Source organism: Carcharhinus amblyrhynchos, chromosome 9 (genome assembly GCF_965287045.1).
Source record: "Carcharhinus amblyrhynchos chromosome 9, sCarAmb.v2.hapA, whole genome shotgun sequence".
NCBI lineage: Eukaryota > Metazoa > Chordata > Chondrichthyes > Carcharhiniformes > Carcharhinidae > Carcharhinus > Carcharhinus amblyrhynchos.
This window is the reverse complement of record NC_137332.1, coordinates 13,836,103-13,857,051: the sequence shown is the minus strand read 5'-3', so window position 1 is coordinate 13,857,051 and position 20,949 is coordinate 13,836,103. Positions and strand designations below refer to the sequence as shown.

The 20,949-nt window shown below is 44.6% G+C and overlaps 1 protein-coding gene across 4 annotated transcripts in view; it reads right to left on the bottom strand.

Moving 5' to 3' along the window:
* Positions 1-20,949, bottom strand: part of LOC145347598 (volume-regulated anion channel subunit LRRC8D-like) — a 104,632-nt gene that overhangs the window by 83,122 nt on the left and 561 nt on the right. The window lies entirely within an intron of this gene.

Genomic DNA, 20,949 nt, shown 5'->3' with positions numbered 1-20,949 from the left:
ACATTGACTCTTTTTCAGAATTGCCATAGTTTGTAGAAGGCTGGGCTGGCTTGGCTCGTGGAGTCTTGGATTGACTTGTCAGTGGCAGCCTTTTGAGAGCAGTGGTTGCCTAGATATGAGAAGCACTCCAAGGATTTGGGTGCGCAAATAGCTTCATCACAACTGCTTCATGATGACATGACTACAACTGTCTTGAGTAGGAGACCTGAAACAGATGCCTTCAAAATTTGGACTTAAGTCAAGCTACTTTGTGATAGCCCCCAAACCATTTACAGGATCAACTGCCCTCTGGTATCAGTGTTAATACCGTCTAGTTGGAAATCTCTTTAACCTCAGTTGTCTCCATGCTAAGATTAAACTGGCCATCATAAAATGTACATGATTTACAGTTTGCGAATGAGTGCAATGACATCGCCCACTCTGCAACAGTTTTGCAAGCCACTCTCAATTCTGCGTGCAAGAAATTCATCCGAAACAAAACTCATATCCAGCCACACCTGATCAGCCAAATATTCCACCTCCTATACATGTTGAAGGAGAGACTGAAATATAAAATAAGCACTACGCTGAAATTGAGTCACTGCCATTTTGAAAACTGCAGGGTTCACAATATAGGATTCCCACCTTCATGAAATGTCAGCTTACTCCTGCAGCGAGGCGGATAATGCTTCATGGCCGATGGGCCATTAAGCTTCCTGAACTGCGAGTCCAGTTGTGGTCCCAGGTCTCACTCAAGAACATAATCTCTCAGCTGACACTCAAAATGTAGCAGGGAGGAATTGCTGAACTATTACAGGAGTTACCTCTCTGACAAGAGATATAATCTAGGCACACTACTCCCAGCCTATATAAAAATCCAACAGCACTATCTAAAGGAGGACATGGACGTTCTACCCAAAGCTCCCTCAACCGACATCATTACAATAGATTTAGAAATCAATTAGTACCCAAAAATTCCATTGTAACAAATAAAACTTCTGACATTAGAGGAATGAGGAAAAGATACAACTGAAAACTTCAAAATTCAGATCAAAGTCAAGCTACTTTGTGATAGCACCCACCATACCATTTACAATCTACATTATAAAAATGATTTGTTAACCATTATGCCAGAGGTTTCTTCATGTACAGAAATAGAAAATTGCCACCTTATCATTTTAACAAAGGAAGCCAGTAGAATGTTGATGGAAAAACCATTTCAGCGAGGAAAAGAAACAGCGTCAGCTTCACTTTTGGACAACACCACACTATATGGTGAAACGGAACCACAGAAAGGTTATGGTGCAGAAACAGGCTAGTCAGCCCACCGGCTGAAAACTAAAATCAGCCGCCCATTCTAATCCCGTCTTCCTTCTGAGTGTGTCAGCTGTGGCGCAGTGGGCTAATACTCTCACCTCTGAGGCAGACAACTGTGGATTCAAGTTCCACTCCCATCCTCCAGACCGACACCCCAATGCACTATTGAGGGAGCACTACACTGTCGAAGGTGTGGTCCTTCAGGTGAGACGTAATAAACTCAAGGCCTGACTGTCCTCTCAAAGATCCCGATGCCGCCATTTAAAAAAAGCAGAGGAATGGTCTGGCCAATTAAACGGATTATCAAGCGATGATCACACTGCTGTCTGTGGGAGTCACAAACCAAAATTACCTTTGATGGAGCTTCACTGGCTACAGATCATTTTGAGGCATGCTAGAGTGTTCTATATAATATCAAGTTCTTTCTTTCTGTTGTGGAGAACTCCCCACTCACCAATTACATTCTCACCAGCAGTGAAGCAGTGGTGAGAATGTAAAAATTCATCCTATGTCAACTGGAATGGCGAAAAATATCCAACTGTACAAGCAGCCTTCTGTCCACTGCTCCCCATCAAGACAGAGCATCTTAAGCAGTATAGTGTCAGAGTGAATGGCCAGTATTACTACGTCTGTTAGTGGTGGCAGGAACAATTGGACATAATGAATTACAAGAAACATACTGTGCACCTGTAACAAGACCACTCCTGTCACCGTATCAATGGATTGATGTTAAGAGTTTCTTTGGAAGTAGCAGATATGAAGTTAGATGTGAAGACAGCAGATAGCAGGGTAAAGTTATTCACTTTGGTCAAAATATTACTGCTGAATATTTCCTTAAAAGGTAAGAAACTTGTAAATGTTGATGTTAAGAATCTTGTATGGACTTGTGCAAGGATCACTAAAAGTTAACATACAGATGCAGCAACCAATTCAGAAGGCAAATTGCATGCTGATCTTTGATGCAAAGGGTTCTGCAGTACTTAATAAAGAAATCGTGGTAGAATTGCACAGGGTTTTGGTAAGGCCACATCTAGAATACAATGTACAGTTTTAGTCTCTGCATTTAATAATGGATATTGTTGCATTGGAGGCAGTACAGTAAAAGCTCATTAAATTGATCCCTGGGGTGAAGAGGTTGATCTACGACAGGACGTTGAACAATCTGGGTCTATTTTCTTTGATGTTTCAAAGAACGAGAGGTGATCTCATTGAAACGTACAAGATCCTGAAAAAGCTTGGTAGGGTGGAGGCAGAGGTTGTTTCCGCAGGCTGAGGAATCTAAAACATTAAAAGGCACAGTCTCAGGATGGAGGGTGGATCGTTTAGAATTGAGATGAGAGGAAATTACTTCACTCAAAGAATTGTGAATCTTTGGAATTCTCTACCCCAGAGAGTTGTGGATTTTTCATCGTTTAATACATTTAAAGCTGCGATAGACATATTTAAGGTTCCTGGTGCTTGAGGGATATGGGGACAGGCAGGGAAGTGGACTTAAAGCTCAAGATCTGTCACGATCATGTTGAATGGAGGAGCAGGTTCGACTGGCACGGGCAGCACGATAGCACAGTGATTAGCGCTGCAGTCTCACAGCGCCAGATTCAATTCCAGCCTTGGGTCACTGTTTGGACGTTTGCACGTTCTCCCCATGTCTGCGTGGGTTTCCTCCGGGAGCTCTGACTTCCTCCCATATTCTAAAGATGTACAGGTTAGGCCGTGTCAAATTAGCTCTTGGTGTCGGGGGACTAGTTAGAGTAAATGCATGGAGTTAAGGAGTAACGCGGACAGGGCCTGGGTGGCATTGTGGTCAGTGCAGACTCAATGGGCTGAATGGCCTCCTTCTGCACTATAGGAGGCTATGATTCTATATGGTTTACTCCTGCTTCTATTGCATGCATTCTTACGATAAACCTACAGGTCCACCTTACAGAGAAATAATGGGGTGAGAAGGAGTGCACGAGAGATTAGATGGCTGGGACTCAGTCTAACTCGGCCCTATTAAAAATGTTGATCAATCTAGTAAATAATTTAAAACATTTCTTGTTTCGTTTTAGATATCCAGCAACTGAAGTGTTAATTACATATTGTAACTTTTATCTATCACATAATCCATTTTTCCTGACTTGACACACTCTTAAAATGACAAAACTTTTAATGAATTCCTGTTCTGAGCAGAAGATTATACCAAACACATGCTGCTGAGTGCGTCACACCAAGCCCCTCACTCACTCTACCTTCCCAAGCTTCCTCCATGGACTGTGTCTGTGGGAGGCCAATGTAAACTCCAGAAAATCTCAAAATGTCTTCTGGAAGGGACCCAAGACAAAGAATTTCAGGCAGCAGTAACTTTGATCACAGATCAGTGGGAGAAAATAGAGGCCTTCGAAATGTAAATGCTAAGACGTAATCTAAAAATTCTGTGCACAGACCATTCAGCAAATGACGAGATGCTCAAAATTGCAAGAGCAAAAGAAACTCAAGTAACAGTCAGAAAAGATGTCAGTATATTGGCCATTTGATCACGGCTGAAAATCCCCAGCAAATTTTTTCTCGAGGGCAAAATGGAAGGCGGCAGAAAGAGGGGCCAGCCTCATTGATGGCTGTCACAGAGAGTTAGAACGGATGACCAAAATCATCTGTCCTCATGCACAGCTGGAATTTTCCAGCGTGGGCTAACAGTTAAGAGAGTTTTGGCTGGAAGACCCAATTTTCCATTCTCGCTTGCAATGGGTTCTGCCATGGACGTGACCAAAGAATCCCACCAGATGTGACGGGATGCTGCAAGACAGAAGGGTAGACAGCCCATTACAGTAGAGGTAGCTCCAAGCTGCCACAGGTAACTATGACAGCCACTGACAAAAGGACAAGCGCCAAGCTTGCTTGGCACCAGGACGTAACAGCAGCAAGCTACATGACTGTCACCACCTGGCAAAAGATCCTCACTGTCCAGATAGATCCAAGAAGCTGATCATCTGCCCATATATCCTATGTTGTGGCTACCACCTCCTGTACTGAATCTCCCTGTCCATCCCCTCTGTCCTGCGAAGGTTTTGAACAGAAGGCTGCTGCTGGTAATCTTGCTTCTCGCCGAGATGCAAGTGAAAATAGCATAAGCGACACCCGTATTGATCTGATGCCTCATAGATGGCAAATAGAGCTCAGAAGCACAAGTCTCCTGTGTAGAAGATGCAAAAGGAGTAGAAATCACTCAAATTACCAAGAGTAAAAGGTATTAGACGAAGAAGCAGGTGCGAGGTTTCAGCGTCTATGCGATTATTTTTCTGCCCACCATTTTCTCAACCTCCTTGATTGTGACAGTGCTCTCATCTTGTTAAAGTTTATTTATTAGTCACAAGTAGGGTTTTCATTAAGACTGCAATAAAGTTACTGTGAAATTCCCCTCGTCACCATGCTCCAACACCTGTTGGGTACACTGAGGAAGAATTTAACTTCATCAACGCACCTAACCAGCATGTCTTTGGGACTGAAGGAGGAAACCCATGCCAACACAAAGAGAACAGACAGCGAACCAAGCTGGGAATCGCACCCGGGCCCCTGGCACTGTGCTAACCACTGTGCCAACATGCCACCCCATGTTGTTCCGCTGGGAAGTTCCCATAATCCCGAGAATTTTGTGCGCCCACAATTAAAGTTGAAAACTCATCAAGTTCTTAATCAAATATTAACAAATTTAAATTGGCAAACTGCCTCTCCCAGATAAGGTTTCTCACAAATCAGCCCAACATCCTCACCAGTTGAACGTAGAGCTTACAATCAGAGTCCAATAGGAGAAACGCTGGACAGAATAGGTGCATTTCCCCATAATTCCTTTTCTCCTAAAGCATGGGACTCATACTGACTGTAGTTACAAGATGGAATAGCTTAGCTAAATAGCAGCAGTGATGGAGTTTCAATTTGCATAACAAAAAACAAAAAAAAATGCATTGGAATGATTGCTCCCCACACCTCCAACACTGCAGTGTAGGTCCGTGAGCAGTTATCAACCCTTCAGGACATTTTTTTTATTCATTGCTGTGGCTCTGGCATCACATGTAGGCCAGACCAGGTAAGGATGGCAGATTTCCTTCCCTAAAAGGGCATTAGTGAACCAGATGGGTTTTTCCAAGAATCGACAATGGTTTCCTTGTCATCAGTAGATTGTTAATTCCTGATTTTTTTAATTGAATTTAAGTTCCACCGTCTGCGAGATTCAAACCCAGGTTCCCAGACGATTAGCTAAGTTTCTGGATTAATAGTCCAGCGATAACAATACTAAGCATCAATGCTCACGAGAACATTATTATAATCTAACGGTTGAGACATCACAGCAAAGTGCAGTTTTGAATTCACAAGTTTTTTTCATCTCTCCTAACTGTGACAGATCAATGCAAGTGTCCCCCTCATTACATGAATTACTTATATCAACTGCAACCTACTCAATTCTGCTTCACCCCTCCCATCTCCCCTAGCAAGAGATTTCAGGAATACAGTGAATCATAGCTTGATACTTGTTCTGCATTTCAAAGCAATATCTACCACAAATTTATGTTCCACATGCAGCATGGCAGCTCAGTGGTTAGCACTACTGCCTCACGGCGCCAGGGACCAAGGTTCGATTCCAAGCTCGGGTGACTGTGTGGAGTTTTCATGTTCTCCCCTGTCTGCGTGGGTTTTCTCTGGTTGCACCGGTTTCCTCCCACACTCCAAAGATATACAGTTAAGTCAATTGGTCATGCTAAATTGCCCCTTGGTGTCAGGGGGACTAGCTAGGGTAAATGCATGGGGTTATGGGGATGGGGCCTGAGTGGAATTGAGATTGGTGCAGACTCGATGGGTTGAATGGCCTCCTTCTGCACTATAGGATTCTACGCAACACTCTTTCCTGGCACTTTTCAGCATTTTGCTCAGATTCAAAGGATGATTTGGATAATGTAGGGATGTACTTCTGAGGCTGTATAAGACTCTGGTCAGACTCTATTTGGAATATTGTGAGCAGTTTTGGGCCTCAGATCTAAGGAAGGATGTGCTGGCCTTGGAAAGGGTCCAGAGGAGGTTCACAAGAATGATCCCTAGAATGAAGAGGTTGTCGTATGAGGAACAGTTGAGAACTCTGGGTCTATACAAGTTTAGAAGGATGAGGGGGGAAACTTACAGGATACTGCGAGGCTTGGATGGAGTAGATACGAAGATAATGTTTCCACTAGTAGGAAAAACTAAAATGAGAGGGCACAACCTCAGGCTGAAGGGACGATCCTTTAAAACAGAGATGAGGAAGAATTTCTTCAGCCAGAGAGTGATGAATCTGTGGAACTCTTTGCCACAAAAGGCTGTGGAGGCCAGGTCATTGAGTGTCTTTAAGGCAGAATAGATAGGTTCTTGATTAATAAGGGGGTCAGGGGTTATGGGGAAAAGGCAGGAGGATGGGAATGAGAAAAGTATCAGTCATGATTGAATGGTGGAGCAGATTCATAGGAGCAGAATTAGGCCACTCGGCCTATGTCTTATGTGGCACTGGGACCTTTTCTCCTTGAATAGTCACTTATTTATTCATTACACAAATGCATTGGCCAAAACACACAGCTGCCAAATACTTACTTCTATTCGAACAAGCGACTGCTCTTAATATTGGTGCCCCATTTAGTTGCTGGAAGACTGCGCTTGCAGCTAAACAGCAGATTAGTTCACGCACCATTTTCAGAGATCAAAAGAGATCCTTTAATACGTAACAGCTGGAGGCTTGTGTTTTTCAACATGAGTTGCGGCTTATGCTGCTGTACGTCCCAGGTTCAAATCTTACAAATCAGAAGATTTTGCTGAAACTCTGCTGAGCAACAAATCTGTGCAACCGAAATACATCACTTCACTTCATAAGGTTCAAAATTGCTGCTCTATTGTTTAAGGTGCAGTTTTTCCAAAATGTTTTTGTATTCCAGAAAGAAGACAAATACAATTGCCTAATGCAAAACCATTCACTTCACTAACAATTGCCCATTTTCTCTTAAACTACCTGTGATGACTTCAGCCAGGCTAATAGGTTGGTTTGCTAGAGTATGAACTGCCTGATGAGTCCTTGGACCGTCTTCCTGCCGCCTGGTGATGGCTTGTAGGCTGTGACGTGACCTTGCCATCGCCTTGCAGCATTACATCTACAGCTGAAACGGAGAGAGAACCGCTGCGGGCTTGGGTGCTTGTCCTGGCGGCTTGTCAACAGGACCACGGCGAACAACCACTGTCTGACTCTGCAGGGAGATGTTCTGGTGCAGTCAGGGGCCTTTTTGTCTCCCACCGCGGTGAAGTTCTGGTCACATTCTAATCGCTCTCTGTTCAAACCCGGTTCGGGGTACCTGTTCATGCTCACCATCCCTCCGGCTCCCATGGGCCGAGAGTGGGTGTGAGGTTTAAAGACTCGTCGTCCACCTGTTGGTCCGGTCTCGTGCTGACTTGAGCGGGTGTCCTCCATGTTCAAGAGAATGTCCGTACGCAGTCCGCTGTGAGCATTCTGCCGCGCCCCCTTCCCTAGCCCACCATGATTGGGGCACTACAGTACAGGAGCAAGGTGATGCACTCGTAGCATCAGCTATCCTCCACGGCTTGCACCTGACTCAATCCGCTGTGGCCTTGCTTCAACTCTCGAGCCTTCTGCCAGATGGTGACACCAAAGAACTCTACCTGATGAGACCTAATTGATGTTAAACCAGGGAGCCTCATGCTCCCTATTTAAAGCAGGTGTGTCAGTCTCCCAGGCTGCATTCAGCAAAGAGCAACTGGAGTGCTAGCTGTGTACAGAGGTATGGTGTAAATAAAATAACCTGGTGATAGGACTTACGCCTCCATGGAGTTATCACAGTACCCAAACCTCTCACCAATTGAAAAATGGGCCACACGGTGGTACAGTAGTTAGCACTGCTGCCCTACAGTGCCAGGGACCCCAGTCAATTCCCACCTCGGGTCACTGTCTTGTGTGGAATCTGCACTTTCTCCCAGTGTCTGCGTGAGTTTCCTCCCATTGTCCAAAGATGTGCGGTTTAGATTGATTGGCTATGCTAACTTGACCCTAGAGTCAGGGGGATTAGCAGGGGAAGCGTGTAGAATGACGGGAATACAGCCTGGTTGGGATTATGGTCGGTACAGATTCAATGGGCCAAACAGCCTCTTTCTGTACTGTGGGGATTCTCTGTGATTCATAATTAACAGTCCACAAACCAAGCTACAAAGAAACCTGTACATTGTATGAGTGGTGAAGTACATGGTGAGTGGTTCATTCAGTTCCTGCTCCACTATTCAATTTGATCATGGCTGTGCAAGGGACATATCTGCATTACAAAGGGCTGAGAGATAGGTCAAAAGACACGGGGTTTCTAAAGTGGGCATAGGGGCACTGGTGGAGTTGTACCAAGTCGTACAGAAAAGGCTTACTGGCAGAAACCAGTGGTAACTTTCTGGTTGCTCGTGCAACCAGAAGCATCCAACAAGTTAAGACATTGTCTCTCAAAAGGGTAATGCTGAATGCATTTGAAGAGGTAAGTAGCATACACAGGAATTTGGACATCCCCATCATAAAATATAAACATATAGGTATGCATCAGCAATTAGGAATGTAAAGATGTTACTGCAAGAGGGCGAGTGTAAGGGTAAGAAGAGCAGGCGGTTGAGGGGGCTGTCCGACCGAACTGTCTGCCCCTCTACCGCAGCTGCATTCGCAGCCAGGTAGCCTTGGAGAGGGAGCATGTGGTATCTGCTGGAACAGTGCAGGCTGAGGGGGCATCATTATGCCCAGGGATGATATTTTGGTTTAATTTAGTTTTCTCTTGATGTTTTGTTTTAATTACAGATGTTTCAGGAGGGACAGGGAGGGAGACAAAAGAGGTGGGGGAGTGGCACCGCTGATCAGGGATAATGTCGTGGCTGTAGAGAAGGTGGACGCCATGGAGGGATTGTCTACGGAGTCTCTGAGGATGGAAGTTCGGAACAGGAAGGGGTCAATGACTTTACTGGGTGTTTTCTATAGGCTGCCCAATAGTAATAGGGTTGTTGAGGAGGAGATAGGGAAACAGATCCTGGAGAGATGCAATAATAACAGAGTTGTCGTGATGGGAGATTTTAATTTCCCAAATATCGATTGGGATATCCCTAGGGTAAGGGGTTTGGATGGGGAGGAGTTTGTTAGGTGTGTTCCGGAGGGTTTCCTGACACAGTATGTGGATAAGCCTACAAGAGGAGAGGCTGTACACGATCTGGTATTGGGTAATGAACCTGGGCAGATGTTAGATCTCTTGGTGGGAGAGCATTTTGGGGATAGTGATCATAACTCTATCTCCTTTACACTAGCATTGGAGAGGGATAGGATCAGGCGAGCTAGGAAAGTGTTTATCTGGAGTAAGGGGAAATATGAAGCCATCAGGCAGGAAATTAGAGACGTAAATTGGAAGGTGATACTCTCAGGGAAATGTTCTTAAGTAAGGTGGCAGATTTTCAAGGAATGTTTGTCTGAAGCTCTGCATGAAACATTCCATTGAGACAGGGAGGTTATGGTAGGTTACAGGAACCGTGGTGCACAAATCTAGTAATGAATCTAGTCAAAAAGAAAAGAAAAGCGTACAAAAGATTCATGGAACTAGGTAACGTTAGGGATCTAGAGGAGTATACGGTTTGTAGGAAGGAACTTAAGAATGAAATTAGGAGAGCCAGAAGTAGTCATGAGAAGGCCTTGGCAGGTAAAATTAAGGAAAACCCTAAGGCATTCTACAAATATGTGAAGAGTAAAAGGATGAGATGCGAAGGAATAGGACCTATAAAATGTGACGGTGGGAAAGTTTGTATAGAGCCGGTAGAAACAGCAGAGGTGCTCAATGAATACTTTACTTCGGTATTCACAGTGGAAAAAGATCTTGGTGGTTGTAGTGCAGGTTTGCGGCGGGCTGAAAAGCTTGAGAATGCGGACATTAAGAAAGAGGATGTGTTGGAGCTTTTGAATAGCACCAAGATAGATAAGTTGCCAGGACCGGATGGGATGTACCCCAGGTTATTGTGGGAGGTGACGAAAGAGATTGCAGAGTCTCTGGTGATGTTCTTTGCGTCATCGAAGGAGACGGGAGAGGTTCCGGAGGATTGGAGGGTTGCAGATGTGGTTCCTATATTCAAGAAAGGGAATAGAGATAGCGCAGGAAATTATCGACCGGTGAGTCTAACCTCAGTGGTTGGTAGGTTGATGGAAAAGATCCTGAGAGACAGGATTCATGAACATTTAGAGAAGTATAGTATGACCAAACGTAGTCAGCGCGGATTTGTTAAAGGCAGATCGTGTCTTATGAGCCTGGTTGAGTTTTTTGAAAACATGACTAAACACGTTGACGAAGGAAGAGCGGTGGATGTGGTTTACATGGACTTCAGCAAAGCGTTCAATAAGGTCCCCCATGCAAGGCTTATTGAGAAAGTAAGAGGGCATGGGATCCAAGGGGATGTTGCTTTGTGGATCCAGAACTGGCTTGCTCGCAGAAGGCAGAGTGTGGTTGTGGATGGGTCTTTTTCTGCATGGACGTCGGTCACCAGTGGAGTACCCCAGGGATCTGTTCTGGGATCCAGAACCTTTGCTGTTTGTGATTTTTATAAATGACCTGGATGAGGAAGTGGAGGGATGGGTTGGTAAGTTTGCCAATGACATGAAAGTCAGAGGTGTTGTGGATAGTTTGTAGGAATGTCAGAAGTTGCAGCGTGACATAAATAGGATGCAAGACTGGACGGAAAAGTGGCAGATAGACTTCAACTCAGATAAACATGTAGTGGTACATTTTGGCAGGTCAAATGGTGCAAAGAAATATAATATTAAGAGTAAGACTCTTAGCAGTGTGGAAGATCAGAAGGATCTTGGGGTCCGGGTTCATAGGACTCAAGTCGGCTTTGCAGGTAGAGGATGTGGTTAAGAAGGCATATGGTGATCTGGCCTTCATCAATCGAGGAATTGAGTTTAGGAGTTGGGAGATAATGCTGCAGTATTATAAGGCCCTGCTCAGACCCCATTTGGAGTACTGTGCTCAGTTCTGGTCGCCTCATTACAGGAAGGATGTGGAAGCCAATCAAAGGGTGCAGAGGAGATTTACAAAGATGTTAATTGGATTGGGTGGCATGCCTTATGAGGATAGGTTGAGAGAGCTCGATCTTTTCTCCTTAGAAGGATGAGAGGTGACCTGATAGAGATGTATAAGATGATGATATAAGAGGTATTGATCAGGTGGACTCTCAGACGTTTTTCCCCAGGGCTGAAATGGCTGCCACAAGAGGACACAAGTTTAAGGTGCTGGGGAGTAGATTCAGAGGAGATGTCAGGGGTAAGTTTTTCACTCAGAGTGTGGTGGGGGCAAATTCAATAGGGTCTTTTAAGAGACTTCTGGATGAGTACATGAGACTTAATAGGATTGAGGGGTATAGGTAAGCTTAGTAGGTAGAGAGAAGATTAGCGCAGCTTGTGGGCCGAAGAGCCTGTTTGTGCTGTAGTTTTTCTATGATTCTATAACTCTACAGTGTCCCCCCACCAGGGGCTATCAGCCCTGGCTTTTTTTCCTGTTTAATTTATTGTTTGTTGTGTCTCTTAAGAGCATCAGGGGCAAGGAATTTACAACAATTATAGAGGTTTTGGTGAGATCACTATCTGAGCATATGTTGTAAAATTCTGGTCTCCTTACCCGGAGAGAGATATCTTTGTCTTAAAACTGTGCAATGAACTATAGAATCCCTACAGCATAGTCGAGGCCATTCTGCCCATTGAGTCTGCACCAACTCTGACAGAGTATCTTACCCAGGTCCTCGCCCCTACCCTATCCATGTAACCTCACATATTTATCATGGCCAATCCATCTCACCTACACATCTTGGGATATTAAGGGTGCAATTTAGCATGGCCAATCCACTTAACCTGCACATCTTTGGACAAACATTCACTAGATTGATTTCTGGGGTGAGAAAGTTGTCCCAGGGTCAGGAATTGAATAGGCTGAGGTCCATATTCCCTGCAGTTTCAAAGAATTATATATGTCTTCTCATTGAAATATAAGAGCTTGATGGGGTAAATACTGGGAGGTTGTTTAGGGAGTGGAGTGTCAGGATGTGGGGTTGGCCATTGAGGAACAAATTAAAGGAGAAATGTTTTCACTCAAAAAAAAGTGTTGGAAATCTCTAACCCAGACGGCAGTGGATGCTCAAGTCATTGAGTATATTCAAGACTGAACACCAAGAGAATCAAAGAATGCAGAGCTACAGTAAGTTCAGGTAGAGGAAGATCAACCATGATTATATCAAATGACGAAGCAGGCTCAGGAAATTGTAAGGTCTACTCCTGCTCCTTTTTTTATGTTCTTACATTTCAATAATCATGCAGAGCGGCTCCTAAACCTCCACGTCATTGAACACTGTGCAATCCACTTGGGAAACCACCTAGGCCTCAAAAATCCAATGTCTATAAAAATTAGGAACTGGATCTTCAGCCACTTCACTTACCACACCCAGTTAGCTTACATAAGACATGCTGGTTAGGGGTGCGTTGACCCGAACAGGCGCCGGAATGTGACAACTAGGGGAATTTCACTGTAACTTCATTGCAATGTTAATGTAAGCCTTACTCGTGACTATTAAATAAATAAACTTTACATTTAATACAAAAACACAAAGTTAAAGTCGAACAGGTTTATTTGGAACGATGAGCTTTTGGAACACTGCCCCTTCTACACCTGATGAAGGGGCAGTGTTCCAAAAACTTGTCATTCCAAATAAACCTGTTGGACTTTAACCTTGTGTTGTGAGACTTCTTACTGTGCCCACCCTACTCCAATGCCATCATCTCCACATCAAAAACACAAAAGAAAGATAACAATTATTCCTACACCGTTTAAAAATATCAATGCAATGAGTGAAGGTTAGCCAACAGAAAACAAAAATAAAATAAGCATTTACAAATTACCCCAAAATTCCTCCCCCAAGCACCAAAAAAAAGACAAGTGTGTTCTGCATTGATAGTTGAAGTAAATTTGGCTATAGCAGCAACAATTCTGTGAAAAGTTCCACAAGCATCAGTGTAGACTGGTGGTCATTGCACATCCTCACCAAGAAACCATTTAATGGAGCACAGTATACTTGCCCCTCCTTTTTCTTTCAACTTCTCCCATTTTACTGGGGTTTGCCACATTGCTGGTTGATCACGTTCTCTATCTCCTCCTTTGAGCCACCCACTCCTCTTCCAGTACCTCTGTGTTTAAGTCTCTTACCACAACATCTTTCCACCTGGTCCAAGGTCTACACCTTCTCTTTCTTCCTGACAGCCCCATATCCATCAGTCACCTCATCACATTCCCCCCATCCCCCCAGTCTCTCCACAATAGATGATGGTACCATTTCAACATTTTCTTGGATGCTTTCTTCAGTGCTCCCACAATGTTCACTGACCTCACTGGGGTGGCACAATGGTTAGCACTGCTGTCTCACAGCATCAGGGACCCAGTTCAATTCCGGCCTCGGGTCACTGTGCAAACTCCACACATTCTCCCCATATCTGTGTGGGTTTCTTCTAGGTGCTCCATTTCTCCCACACTCCAAAGATGCATGTGTTAGATTCATTGGCCATGCTAAATTATCAGTGAGATTAGCTGGGTAAATATGTGGGGTTATGGAATAGGGTCCGAGTGAGATTGTGGTCGGTGCAGACTCAGTGGGCCGAACGGCCTCCTTTTGCATTGTCAGGGTTCTATGGACTGCATGATGCTTTACCTTGCCCTTTCTCATCGCTCCACGTGTCCATCTCAACATCCGCATTTCATTAATATCCAATGCACTTGCCTCCTGTCCTACACTACATTCTGTAACGTGTACCTTCCTCTCTATTTATCGATTCTGTTCTACCAGAAATAAGGCTGAATTCCGCCTCACTGGCCGATTAATTGAGGATCTACTAACTTGGAGGAAACAGTAAACCACAACAATTATTGCAATTGTACACAAAAGAAACAAAGGGTCGGAATTTTCAGCCACGTTCGCCCCAAAGCCAGAAAGTTCCACCAAGATCAACAGATGTTTCCACGGGCCACCCCTCATCCGCTACAATTCCCGTGGCAGGCAGAATGGGAAAATTCACCCTGGGAGCCTGACACAAGAACAGCTTCTTCCTTGCTGCCATCACAGTTTGAATAGACCTGCCATAAATTACACAGATCTTTCTCTACAACCTAGCTATGACTGTAACACTACATTCTGCACCTTCTCCCTTATGTAGTCTACGAACAGAATGCTTTGTCTGCATAGCTTGCAAGAAACAATACTTTATTATATCCTATACATGCAACAATTCAGTCATGGTCACAATTCATGGTCAAACAGTGGCCTGAATCTTAATTTTGGCATTGTGGATGACAGAGTTCAGGCCCAGAAGCAACCATGAAACAGATTAATTCACCAGCACTGAAGATCAAGTGTGTTTGTATTTAACATCACATGCTGTATCTTTTATACAAGATACTTGAAATATGCCTTCTACAAAAAAAACATGAAAACTGAGTTATATCCACACTTGAGGGTCTTAAAATGGAAACTGAAAGGGAAAAGTCATGTTATTTTCAGTTATTTTGGATTTAAAGGAGTTTTTAAACAGCAGATGTTGTATAACAGAGCGCCGCATTAAACTAGAAATTGATCAAATATTGATCCTTTTTCACTTAGAGGTCATTGCTGGCAAAAGTAAATCACTTGGACTCTCAATACCATATCAGGTGGTGACTGCCGTGGAAACACTCTTCCTGCGTATTGTTACTTATAAGTCATAAATTCTTGGCACACGAAATATCAGCAAATGTAAATGATTAATACTGCAAGAGGGAGGCGGAGGCCTATCGGCATTATCACTAGATCATTAATCAAGAAACTCAGTTAATGTTCTGGGGACCCGGGTTTGAATCTGGCCACAGTAAATGGTGGAATTTGAATTTAATAAAAAATATCTGGAATTAAGAATCTACTAATGAAACCATTGTTGATTATCGCAAAAACCCATTTGGTTCACTCACGTCCTTCAGGGAAGGAAATCTACTGTCTTTACCCGGTCTGACCTACAGATGACTCCAGAGCCACAGCAATGTGGTTAACTCTCAACTACCTTCCAATGGCAACTAAGGATAGGCAATAAGTCCTGGCCAGCCAGTGATGCCTATGTCCCATGAATGAATTTTAAAAACCCTCTTATAAAAGAATTGAATGAGAAAGATGTGAGTAGTAGCTTCATCACTTCCAATGTCACGGCAATGTGGCGAATAATATTTTAAACAGAATATCTCTCCTGTACACTTTGTGGCCCTTGGTTCAAATGTTGCCTTTAAGTGCCTGCAAATCTGAACAAGATCCTCCATTTTTTATACAAAAAAGGAGCTGACAATTTCAAGTTGACCGCTGTTTGAAAGGCAGGGTGATATGTTGGCTTTTTTTCGTGGGGGATGGGGGAGAAAAGGAGAAAAGGAGAAAAGGAGAAAAGGAGAAAAGGAGAAAAGGAGAAAAGGAGAAAAGGAGAAAAGGAGAAAAGGAGAAAGACTCCACATGAGGAGATGATGGCCAAGTGGTATTATTGCTGCATTATTAATCCAGAAACTTAGCTACTGTTCTGGGGACCAGATTTGAATCTTGCCACGGCGGATGATGGAATGTGAATTAAAAAATATCTGGAATTAAGAATCTGAGAACCATGAAACCATTGTCAATTTTTCTAAAACTCCAGCTGATTCACTAATGTTGTTTAGGGAAGGAAATCTGCTGTTTTTACCTTGTCTGACTTACGTGTGACCTCTGAGCCACAGCAACGTGGTTGATTCTCAACTGCCCTTGGATAACTAGGGATGGGCAATAAATGCTGGCCAGCCAGCGGTGTCCATGTCTCACAAATGAATTAATAAAAAATGTTTAATATCAGAACACAGCACTTGTATCAGTCAGTGAGAGCAGGAAGAGGGAATAATAACCAGTTCTTTTCTTTTGGAGCTGCACACCTAATGTACTTTATTGACAATTTCTGCTTTGGATTCGGGCCTGAACTGCAGGCTTCCCAAGTTTTCCACCTCCCCCATTTTTCTGCTTTTTCTTGGGGTGAAAGAAAGCTATCTAATACCTCAGCTATCCACATGTTCTGTGTTTTGTTAATGCTTCGTCCCGCTGCATAACAGGTGATCCGTTATATTATCTCAATCGTTCATACACCCTTCCGGTTTTGTTTAAGATTCTATTAATAGACCTGCTAATCCCGTATTTTACTGATTTCAAATAGAACCCAGCCCAAAATGTTGACTTGTCTGTTATCCCCAGAGGCTGACAGGCTTGTTTTCTGTTTACAATGATTCCTGCTTCAGAACTACAAGATTATGGTGCTCCTCACGACAGCACAGTTGGTCTCTAGAAATCATTGTAACTTCATGCGGCAATTCCACGGTGAGCAAAGAAGAAAGAGTTTTAAAATTTATTCATTAGTGTCACAAATAGGCTTACATTTATACTGCAATGAAGCTGCTGTGAAAATCCCCCTAGTCGCCACACTCCGGCACCTTTTTGGAAAGACCGAGGTAAAATTTAGCACAGCCAATGTACCTAACCAGCATGTCTTTTGGGCTGTGGGAGGAAACCGGAGCATTCAAAGAAAACCCATGTAGACATGGGGAGAACGTGCAGACTCTGCTCAGACAGTGACCCAAGCCGGGAATTGAGCCTGGGTCCCTGGCGCTGTGAGGCAGCAGTGCTAACCACGGTGCCACTGTACTCCACATAGAGCAGCAAGAGAAGCACCACTCCAAATGCAAAAAGCATGGTGTGCAAGTAATTAGGAAGGCAAAGGTTAATTGCAGTTTATTGCAAGGGGAATGCAATATAAAAATGGTGATGTTTTGCTAGGTCATACAGGGTATTGGTGAGACTGCATACCGTGTTTAGCTTTGGTCTACTTATGCAGAGGAAAAGGACACAATTGTATTCGGACAGTTCCGAGATAGCTCACTTGACTGACTACAGAAACAAGGGGGTTCTCTTCGCAGGAAAAGATGGAGTTTAGAAGGATGAGAGGTAATCTTATTGAAACACACAAGATACTGGGAGGATGTGACAAGGTGCACGCTGACAGAAATTTTCCCCTTGTGGGAAACACTAGAACTCAGGAGATATTGCTGGGGGGGGGGGGGCGGTGCAATTAGGAGATTTTCTTTTCTCTCAGAGGATCATGAGTCTGTGGAACTCCCTTCTCCGGAAAGCTGTATGCAGGGTCACCGAACATTTTCAATGCCGAGAATGCTCTTGAATGTTGCTTCGAGAGTTGCCTAGTGCTTCACGTCATTAGTGTACGCTTAAACTGGACCAGCTGACGGGCAACATGACAGCTCAGTGACTATCACTGTTTGCTGTGCAGATACATGGATTTGGGCCAGTGTCTGTGGGAGTTTGCACATTCTCCCCGTGCTTGCGTGGGTTTTCTCCGGGTGCTCCGGTTTCCTCCCACACCCCAAAAACGTGCTCTTAGGCTGATGGGTGTTAACAAATTGTCCCTAAATTAGTCTTCCCTCAATCTGGTTATGGTTCCTTTATTGTGGAGTCCAATAGGCGTAGACAAAGGTCATAGGGAGAAGAGGACACTCACAATGTTAAAATGGCGGCGCGGGCTCATTGAGCCGAAGGGCCTGTTTCCCGTGCTGTGTTGTTCTTTGAGGTGGATAAATTTTTAATTGACAAGGAGGTCAAAGGGCTGAGTCAGTAGAAAGGGAAGTGAAGTTGAGACTACAATCGAATCAGCCGTTATCTTATTGAACAGCACGGCAGGCTAAAGGGGTCCCCTGGTAGTGGCATGGTGGTATTGTCATTGGATTAGTAACCCAGAGTGATGCTCTGACGACCCGAGTTCAAATCCCACCATAGATGATGGTGAAGTTTAAAATCAAAGCTGGAATTAAAAGTCTGATGGAGACCGTGAAATCATTGTTAGTCAATTGTTACAAAAACTCATCTGATTCATGGGACAGAAATCTGCCTTCCTTACCTAATCTGGCCTACATGCAATTCCACATCCATTGTAACGTGATTGACTGTTAAATACCCTCTGAAATGGCCCAGCAAGCCACTCAGTTCAATCAGGGATGGACAATAAATGCCAGCCCAGCCAGTGATGCCCACATCCCAACAAATAAAAAATTCTGCCCTTTATTAGAAAAACCCTCCAGTTCAGAAGGCTGGATGTCAAATAAGTGTCTCACTTCAGCATAACCAAATGGCATAAATTTTTGCAGGTGAGACAGCACACTGAGGAGGTTGACAAATAGATTGTTGGTCTGATAAACAGAGTATAGGAACACAAGAAAGTTACATTCAACCTCTAGGCATGGCTGCTTAGGCCTGAGCTATTAGGAAACAGATGCAATGCCCTAAACAGAAATAGGAATGGAAGCAAACTGTCACAGATTAACCAAAAAGGGCTTAAGTAAATACTTCTTTGAAAAAGTGTAAAAGTTGGATAGTCCTTTCAGTGTGATGAATGGTTTCCTTCTGCCCTGAAAAATTATACAGTTCCACATTACAGATGTACAACTGGATGCCACAGAATCCCTACAATGCAGGCCCATCAAACCTGCATCAGGCTCTAACTCCTTAACCCCAACTATTTACCCTGCTAATCCTCCAGACACTAAGGAACAATTTAACATGGCCAAACAACTTAACCCACAGATCTGTGGAATGTGGGAGATAGAAACCCACCCAGACACAGGGAGAACGTGCAAACTCCACACAGAGTGTGACCTGAGGCCAGAATTGAACCCGCGTCCCTGGGGCGCTGTGAGGCAGCAGTGCTAACCACCGTGCCATCCGTGTCTGGATTGGAGCATTTGGAGCCAAGCACAAGGCAGCCCAATGACTTTCTGATCCTCAATTTTTTTCCAATGCTTTAAATTGAAGGTTGTTAAAAGCACTGAGAATTCCGAGCACCATAAACAATAAGCTAACCAGCTCCCTGCCATACTAGCAACTGTGTATCTGAGTTAGAGTACAGCATCTACCATCACTGAATGTGCAAGCAGTATCTGAACACGTTGGGGAGTTCCCACAAAATAAAGCCAGTACAATCTGAGGAGAAAAGAAAATCCAAGGCAAAAAAAAATCAATTTGTTGGGACAACTTGCAACAAAGTCCCATCTATAATCCTTCAGAGAAATCCCAATTTGCCACCAAACTTTTTGGGGTTCTTTCAAATTGTTTCTCTTTTAACACTCAGATGATTATATATTTTCTTAAGAGTTGCAAGAAGTTATATTGAGATTACTATATATTTTCAGGATTGCAAGAAGTTACATTCAGATTATTATATATTTTAAAAGTTGCAAGAAGTTATACTACCCGGTAGATGTGTAATACAAAAATAGGATCAAACACACAAGGTTCTGGAATAGATCATTCTGTCCTCAAGACTGATGTTTGTTTCTGAGCTATCGCAACCTCCAATTTCCTCCCAAGAAAGACGTTAAAAAACAAAAAACTCAAAAATGTCAGCGGATTTAAAAAAAATCCCAAACTCATCAACCAACTAACTGCACTGAACCGGTTGACACTATTTGAGATTGAGCAAAACATGACGCAATTCACCCCTTTAAGGTCAAGACGATAATGCCCTTTGCTTGATTTGGTTAGAATGATTGCTGAAGAGAGAGAGAGGGGAGCAGCTCATTGCAGACATTTAACCCAAAACCCAAAAGCAGTGTTACAGCTAGCTGAGCTCAGACCGCCATAAGGCAGGAGGGTGCAGACAAGGCAGAGTACAGCTCAAGAAGCAGCACATTTAGGCAGAGCCTCTGTCCCTCCCCCTGCCTTCCACACACTAACACCTCCCCCTGCCTTCCACACACTAACACCTCCCCCCCCTCCCACACACTAACAGCCCCCCCTCCCTCCCCACACTAACAGCCCCCCCTCCCTCCCCACACTAACAGCCCCCCCTCCCTCCCCACACTAACAGCCCCCCCTCCCTCCCCACACTAACAGCCCCCCCTCCCTCCCCACACTAACAGCCCCCCCTCCCTCCCCACACTAACAGCCCCCCCTCCCTCCCCACACTAACAGCCCCCCCTCCCTCCCCACACTAACAGCCCCCCCTCCCTCCCCACACTAACAGCCCCCCCTCCCTCCCCACACTAACAGCCCCCCCTCCCTCCCCTCACTAACAGCCCCCCCTCCCTCCCCTCACTAACAGCCCCCCCTCCCTCCCCTCACTAACAGCCCCCCCTCCCTCCCCTCACTAACAGCCCCCCCTCCCTCCCCACACTAACACCCCCCCTCCCTCCCCACACTAACACCCCCCCCTCCACACACTAACAGCCCCCCCCTTCCACACACTAACAGCCCCCCCCCTTCCACACACTAACAGCCCCCCCCTTCCACACACTAACAGCCCCCCCCTTCCACACACTAACAGCCCCCCCCCTTCCACACACTAACAGCCCCCCCCTTCCACACACTAACAGCCCCCCCCTTCCACACACTAACACCCCCCCCCTTCCACACACTAACACCCCCCCCCCTTCCACACACTAACACCCCCCCCTTCCACACACTAACACCCCCCCCTTCCACACACTAACAGCCCCCTCTCCCTCCCCTCACTAACAGCCCTCC